At 36.8% G+C, this 7,481-nt stretch overlaps 1 pseudogene; it reads right to left on the minus strand.

The window, feature by feature from the left end:
* Positions 1-2,691: 2,691 nt before the first annotated feature.
* LOC116142275 lies at positions 2,692-6,719 on the minus strand (annotated as a pseudogene).
* Between the last annotated feature and the right edge of the window lie 762 nt (positions 6,720-7,481).

Consider the following 7,481-nt stretch of genomic DNA (forward strand, 5'->3'; position numbering starts at 1 on the left):
ATGTTATGCTATTTGGATTAAAAAAACAAAATATATGTTTGTTTACTTATTCGGATCATTATTTTGAAAATTAATCCAAATCAAAATAAGATTTTTTCTATTGAAAATGAAAAGAGGAGGAGACTTGTTTTCTATTATCTTATTATATTCAACTCAAAACATTTTTCCAACTCTGTTCAACTAAAAACAATTACATTTTACTCCTTCCAATCTGAAAATTAATCCACTCAAAACCGTTGCCGTTGCCACCGCTAACAGAACAACTCACGATCGGCTAGATCTGGTCGTTAACGATGGCTAGATGGCCGTTAACGATGGCTAGATTGCTGTTGATGACGACCAGATTTTGGGAGGATGTTTTAGTTAATGTTTAAAGTTTTATTGTGGGAGGTGTTTAGCTAAATTAACAAATGTAGAGGGTTAAAAAATAATCTAAATATTTTCAGAAAATGTTTTCAAAAAATGTACCAAACAACTATTCAACATTTTATCTAACTTTAATATAATTTTCAGATATTATACCAAACACATTTTCAAAATTCTATCATATTCAATTTAATCCAACTCAACTCAACTTAAAATAGATTTTTAGAATAACATTTTTCAAAAAATCTAGCAAATATGTTAATCAATTAGTTTCCTGTAAACGAAACCTAATTTCAGAATTTCTATGACTATTTTTTGAGCAATCAGATGTACGTGGATTTACATTGATTGTTAATTATTTTAAATATATTTAATGTTTGGCATTACATACATAGAAATTATGGTTTTTTTTTTTTTTTCACTTGTAAGTATGTAATTTTTGGATATCTAACAATTATTCTATAGCTATATAAATCTCTCTATAAATGACTTGTTCTCTAGTATTATAAGTTGACACAGCAAGAAACTGTTTAATCACACCCATTATCGGGTTTACTTTAAACACGTTTACTGTTTTTAATCAAAAAAACATTAATAATTATGTTCTTTCATTTGTAACCATGCCAGATTCTCGGGTATCGTAATTAATTTATTGCCATATAAATCTGTCTATAAACGATATTATGTTTGCTTCGGCATTGTTTCAAGGTGTATCTCAGGGGTATATCTCAGTATAGGGAAAGATACCATCTTTGTTTATTTGTAAACTCTCTTGAGGGATGGGTAATACCCCAATAGCTATTTATGATACTATGTAATTTGTTCAATCAGATGTGTATACAACATGTATGGGCCAAGTAATACCCCTAATTACTATTTTGAAACCCAGACCGCACCGATCCTCTCTCGACTTGGTGGTATAGTAGTGAGTTACTTATTATTTTAATTTTTTAATTAGTAGTGGATTACTTGTTTCTCACTTGTATCTCGTTGGCCTATAGATTTTAAGTGCTTTTGTAGATTATTAGACTCTTAGATGCAGAATATTTAAATTTAGATTGTGGATGAAGTTTTGAAGGTTAAGAGAGAGGCTGAGAAAGCAAAAGGGAGAAAAGAGCATAGAAGTTTCAGGGATTGTTTTGTCATGTTGGCGTCATCATCCTCACGTCAACATGATGACGTCAACCGGTTCACCCAGCTGTTCGAACCGATTCGACTGCTTGACTCGGGATCCAGGTGCCTGACTGGGTCACTATCCAGATCGGGTTTCAAAACATTGCCCCCAATATTTATGATATTATGTAATTTGTTTGACCAGATATATCCACATCTGTGGGATTGGCCGCTTTAATAGGGTGATCAGAGGAGAAATTGCCAAAGGTGTTGCATTCACTCACACTTAGTGCCAATGAGTTTATATATATATATATATATATAAAACAATTAATGCTCGAGTAAAACTGAAGGTTCACATTATCAATATATGGATTTAAGAGCAATAAGTAGCCTCTGGTAATTCACTGATATTCGAACGATGATGATCTTGGACAGTATACCCTTGGGATGAAAGGTTAATTTATTTTTAATTTGGTGTGCACTTCCTTGAGACTACTCATTTTTGTTGGGTGCCACTGGCAATGGGGCTCAGAAAAAAAGAGTCGGATGTTTTTACCTATGAAGAGTCGGTTTCTTGTATTTTGATACTGGAAATTGCCTTGGGCTAGTTAATGAGGATGGATTCTATTGCCACACAAGAAAAGATACAATAACCCACCAACATAACATTTTTCTTCTCCATCCTCTATATAATAGTTTTAGAGTCTGTGTCAGACGAACAGTACTGAGATTACAAAGGTCAACAATAACAGCAATCACTCTTCAATATCATCTTCTCCCCCTAAGTCGGTGTGAAAATATTGATAGAACCCAAGTTCTACAATATCTCTGGAGATTTCGCTATACTTCCAACTCTTCTACAATATGACTAGTTGTTGATCATTCGAAACATATACCATGACAATCCATCCCTGCGTACTTTTAGCATTCATGAATAAATCTATCATCATCAAGGTTAGGAAAAGGTATTTCTCCTAATTTTCTAGTTGCCTCTTAACAAATCTAGCATATACTTTCACTGATTAAGGAATTGTATCATCACATATCTTTTTATGTTTATCAACATACTGCACAAATAATCTAACCTTCAATGGATGAGACATAAAAATGCATAAAGAAAAACAAATTTTCTATTCAAAATAAATAAACCATAAGAAGAATATTTGCACATAGGAATGTGGGGAACAAATGGGTGGTCACCTTATCCACTTACAAAACTTAATGAACCCCAATAGGTTCTATCAAGGGAAATATATATTGTCACAATAAAAATTCTTCCATAAGTTGATATCTTATTAATTCACCAGCAAGAATAGAACTCAAATACCCCAACCACGAATTCACCTCTATGCTGATGTTGAAAACAGTTATATCGTGCCAAACATTTAACATGGGAACAGACAGTCTTGCTATAGAGTATCAGATTTCAAGTTAAATGAAACAGAGGAAATTATCATGTCAAGGGTGTAAAAAGAAGAAACTAATGTTATTTTGAATACACGTAAACCAATCTTTCAGCACATTTTTATTTCGTTCAAAAGGGGGCTACACCAAGCAACACAAGAAAATTGCATGAAGAGATAATAAACCAGCTCTGAAACTTTGGTTGAAAAATCATTACCACACCTCAGGACGGAGTTCACCAGTTGCTGGGGGCATCCATTTACCTGAGTTGTAGACACTTTCACCAACTTTCCAACCAGGCACATCCTTCATTACTTCAGCTTCATATTCAAGATATTTCTTCCACTCTTTGACAAACCTAAACAAGAAGCACAGCAGCAATCATATATAAACGTTTTGTAGTTAACGTAATAGGCACAAGTGGGAGACAAGAAATTTGAAAATGTCATAAATTTACCTTTCATCTTCTTCAGCTTGAAGCATGGGCAATATTGCCCTGCGAGCTGCATACTTTTCTTCCTTAAGTGCCCTGCAAAAATAAAAGCATATTGTACGGTTACTTTTCAAGCTGCTTAACCAACTCAACTATGTTCTGATAGTGGAATAAAATTGCAGCAAATTTCTTAGTACTTTTCAACATTCCGAATCCCTGTCTCCATAACAACTCTTGGATAATCGAATAGAAAAACAAAAAGCTGACGAATATAGCAATATTAAGACATGAAACCTAAGAAGAGATAATATTAGAGCACATCTCTCAAATGTATAAGCAAAGTGCATTTGCTGTCAATGACCCTGGAATATTGACAGCAAATATACATCTCTCAGATGTATAAAGATATGTATTCACTTAATTTCCAAAAGGCAAACCAACAGTTTTGAACATACTCTGTGTCCCATGTTTTGTTTCTACACTATCACATGTTTCACAAAATTTCTAGAAAAACAAAACCTTCATGTTCCTACTTTTGGTCCCTCTGAGTGTAGGAAAAGGAAACAAAATCTAGAAGGTGCATTAGAGCCCTTGACTCAAAGGTAAAACCACCATCTTTCTTGTCACAACAATAATGCAGAACAATGCTCCACCTTACACTCAACGGATACATGAATGCAAAGCCATAAGATATATAAAAGGAAAAGGTTGTTAATTAAAATAGGAAAATTAAGGCCATTTTCATCAGGAAAATCAGCTGTACAGCACCCTTGACTGTTTGCTTAAGAACTAATTTGACATACAAGATAGAAACTCCACCAAATTAAAATGCTCTCTAACCAAAATTTAGAACCAAACTTCAAAAATTACATAATTAAAAATTTGCAAGTTCTTCAATCCACCAAGCAACATCAAACACCATTTGGCACCATTTTCAAAATCCAATTCTTGGTTCAAAGCATAGAATGTGAAAAGTTCAGTCAATTTTTCAGCCAAATCACCTTGGATCATGGCACTTGCAAGGATGGGTTCAAAGAGGATTCAAAAACAACATCAAGAAACCTTTATTTTCTTTTGCTTTTTTATTCAAGGTATGAATAGTATCTAGGACTGTACTTCAACCCGTCAGAGCATTTCCCTAAGGGGGATACTGTAATTCAACACCATTAATCTCGACCGAGAAATAATCCATGGTTCAATCAATTTATCAGTTTGAACATTGAATACCTTTATAACTATAACAGGTGTGACTATAGACCCTAATGAGAATGATAAGTTACTTCCGACAAACATGGTGAATGAAAGCATGATAAAATATGACATTCTGGTTAAAGGAACCTCATACTCTAGACTGTATGTAACATCCTTACTCCCCAGAAGCCTCAGGCCTATTTTTGAGGTTTAGTGGATGGAGCACAATACTTTGTTCTTTTCCTAGTGTTGCTTAGCTAAAATAAGAAGGTATCAATGTTGTTCAATTTCAGGCTTATCCTTTCTATTCTGATAGCAACTCAATACTGATTGTTTTCTCAAATGTTACAATATCCAGAAGAGGTCTTCCAAAATAATTCATGTCAATTATCTGCTTCACTAAATTAGGTCGTGGGCCACTGAGAAACATGTGATGAGATAATCTATCCAACATCAATTAAAAACACCCCTAAAATCCTAACTCCCAGCCCCAATTTCTAAACAACCAAAGCCTATGCAGCAGACCCATTAATAAAAACAGAAATCAACAAACCCATATCACAGATCAACAAAAGCAACAATAATATAGCACTAATAACAAAAGAATAGATTTTTAAGCAATGTAGAACAAAATTTCTGAGTTCTTTACCTTCGGATCTTGTTGCCTGGCCCACCATGATCCTCCATAAGAAAAGCGCCGAAAGCAGCAAGAGATGGCCTGGCGCTGGGGCCCGTGTTGGGGATCGACGGGCGTATCGGACCGGAGGGAACCCGCCCGGCGGCGCCCGTCTTGGAGGATGGGCATGTCTTTCACGCTAGCCATTCCTGGCTTGTTTCTGATCACTGCCCCGTCTCTTCGTGTCAGTTTCGAGTCTCCGAGTGCGTTTTGCAAAGGGGACACAAAAGAGAAACGGAGGAAATTTAACTCGCCGACCTCCCAATTTACATTAAAAAATGACCTTAAAATATTTTTAATTTAAAAAACTGACGTTGGCATACTGAGTCATAAATATGTAAAATGGATTACATTGAAAGATTTAAACATATATATGTAATATTATAATATAAAGTTTGTATAAATTTTAAAAATTAAAAACGACCCCCACCCTTCAAAATGCTTAAGAGCCAAATACTCAAAAAAGATCGCCGAATACCTTTGATTCTCTCTCATTTTCAGCGACGAATTGCCATATTCCAGCAAATACTCGATCCTAAAGCTTCCTTAACAAATCATGGTTGATATTCGAAAAGAAAAATGCTAGCCTTACAAAGAGAATACAAAAGGGGTATATAAACAAATCAAGCCCTTAATCTTCATGATTCTCTCTCTCTCTCTCTCTCTCTCTCTCTTTCTCTGTCTTTTTCTCTTTTTGTGGGAGGTGGTGGCTGGGATGGGCGCTGCGCGCGCTGTGCATGGCCACCCTCGATATGCAGGGCAGCCCTCGAGCCCTCCTATTCCCCACCTCCTGCCATCCTCAACCCTCCAACCTCATAGAACCTACCACAACAGCCTCTGTAGGGCTTGCATTTGCTTCCCCAATCCTCTCGAGGCCAAAAACCCCTTCTCCCCGGTCTTCGAAGCCCATAACCCCAAATTGGTAGCCTATTGGTTGTTTTTGTTTTTTTTTTTTTTTTTTTTTTTTTTTTTTTTTTTTTTATATTTAGTTTATATCGATTGTGCAGATTTTTCGAAGCGTAAATTATAAAGACTATGGGTTAGAGGTTGTAAGCGATAAGGTACCATACTTCCCCGTAAGGGTGACAGTTAGGGTGTGATGCGATCATGGTGACTAGCTCATCATCTTCGAACTAGATGACCTGTTGGGTGTGCTTTTGTGTGGGTGGATGGGAAAAGCAGGCTTCAAAGTGATGACTTGCTCGGGCAATGCCTTTTTGCCGAAGAGTAACTTACTCCACTGATTTCTGAGTCACTTGATATCATGTGGCAAAAACCTTCTGGCTTTGGATTTGGGGGAGGGGAGGACCGATTTTTCTCATCCCTGTTTTTCATGGTGCTCTTGCCCTTGTCTATCAACAGGTCCCGAAGATGTCCTCTCTTAAATAAGGTTGTAACCTCCAACCTCAAAGCGTTACAGTTGGTTGTATTGTGCCTATGATCATGGTGGAACTCGCACCATTTGGTCATGTCCCTTTTAACGTTGGGTCTAAGCTTGGGTGACCACTTGACTATCTGACCCATCCCTTTCATTATTGCTACCACTTAAGTCGGCTTAACATTAAGATTATACTCAGGGACCACTAATGAAGAAGAACTGGAGGGTCTATATGCAGGTTAGGTTGGAGGGCAGTCATACAATTTCCGATTGCTTCTGTTGGGGCTGCGTGATGGAGGTGGGTGGTTTGTTTCACATTGGCAAGCTTTTGGGCATCTGTCGCTTCAGCTCTGTTGGCGATCATCGTAGGGTATGTACTTTCTACAATTTGCCTCATCTTCCTCTCATCTTATCTGAATGATTGCTTGGGCCAAAGCGTCCTCCATGGTATTGTAGCCCAATTTGGTGAGATCTTTGTAAAGTTTCCCATATGTGAGTAACTTTTTCCTGAAAGAGTCCACTGTTGTTTTAAGATTGTAAGAAGGGATATATATCTTCTCCTTATTGAATCGACAGACCTATTCTCGCAACGACTTTCCTCTCTTCTGATAGATCCTGTAGAGGTAGGCTGACAGCTTCTCAAGTTTCTTGTTGCTTGCAAACTGCTCAATGAACGTGTCGGTGAGTTAGACGAATGAGCCTATGTAGTTGTTAGGGAGATTTGTATACCATTAAAGAATTGGCCTTGATAGGCTAGAACCAAAGCTCTTGCACATGCATGCTTCCCTGAGATCCTGTGGTATGGAAATGGCAAACGTCATCTATTTGTAGGAGGCAATGTGATCATCTGGGTTGATTGTACCGTCATAGGGTTTCATGTTTGGAATTGAGAAATCTTTTGAGGCAACTCAGTTAGG

The sequence above is a fragment of the Pistacia vera genome, unplaced genomic scaffold (genome assembly GCF_008641045.1).
Source record: "Pistacia vera cultivar Batoury unplaced genomic scaffold, PisVer_v2 Contig406, whole genome shotgun sequence".
Classification (NCBI taxonomy): Eukaryota; Viridiplantae; Streptophyta; class Magnoliopsida; order Sapindales; family Anacardiaceae; genus Pistacia; species Pistacia vera.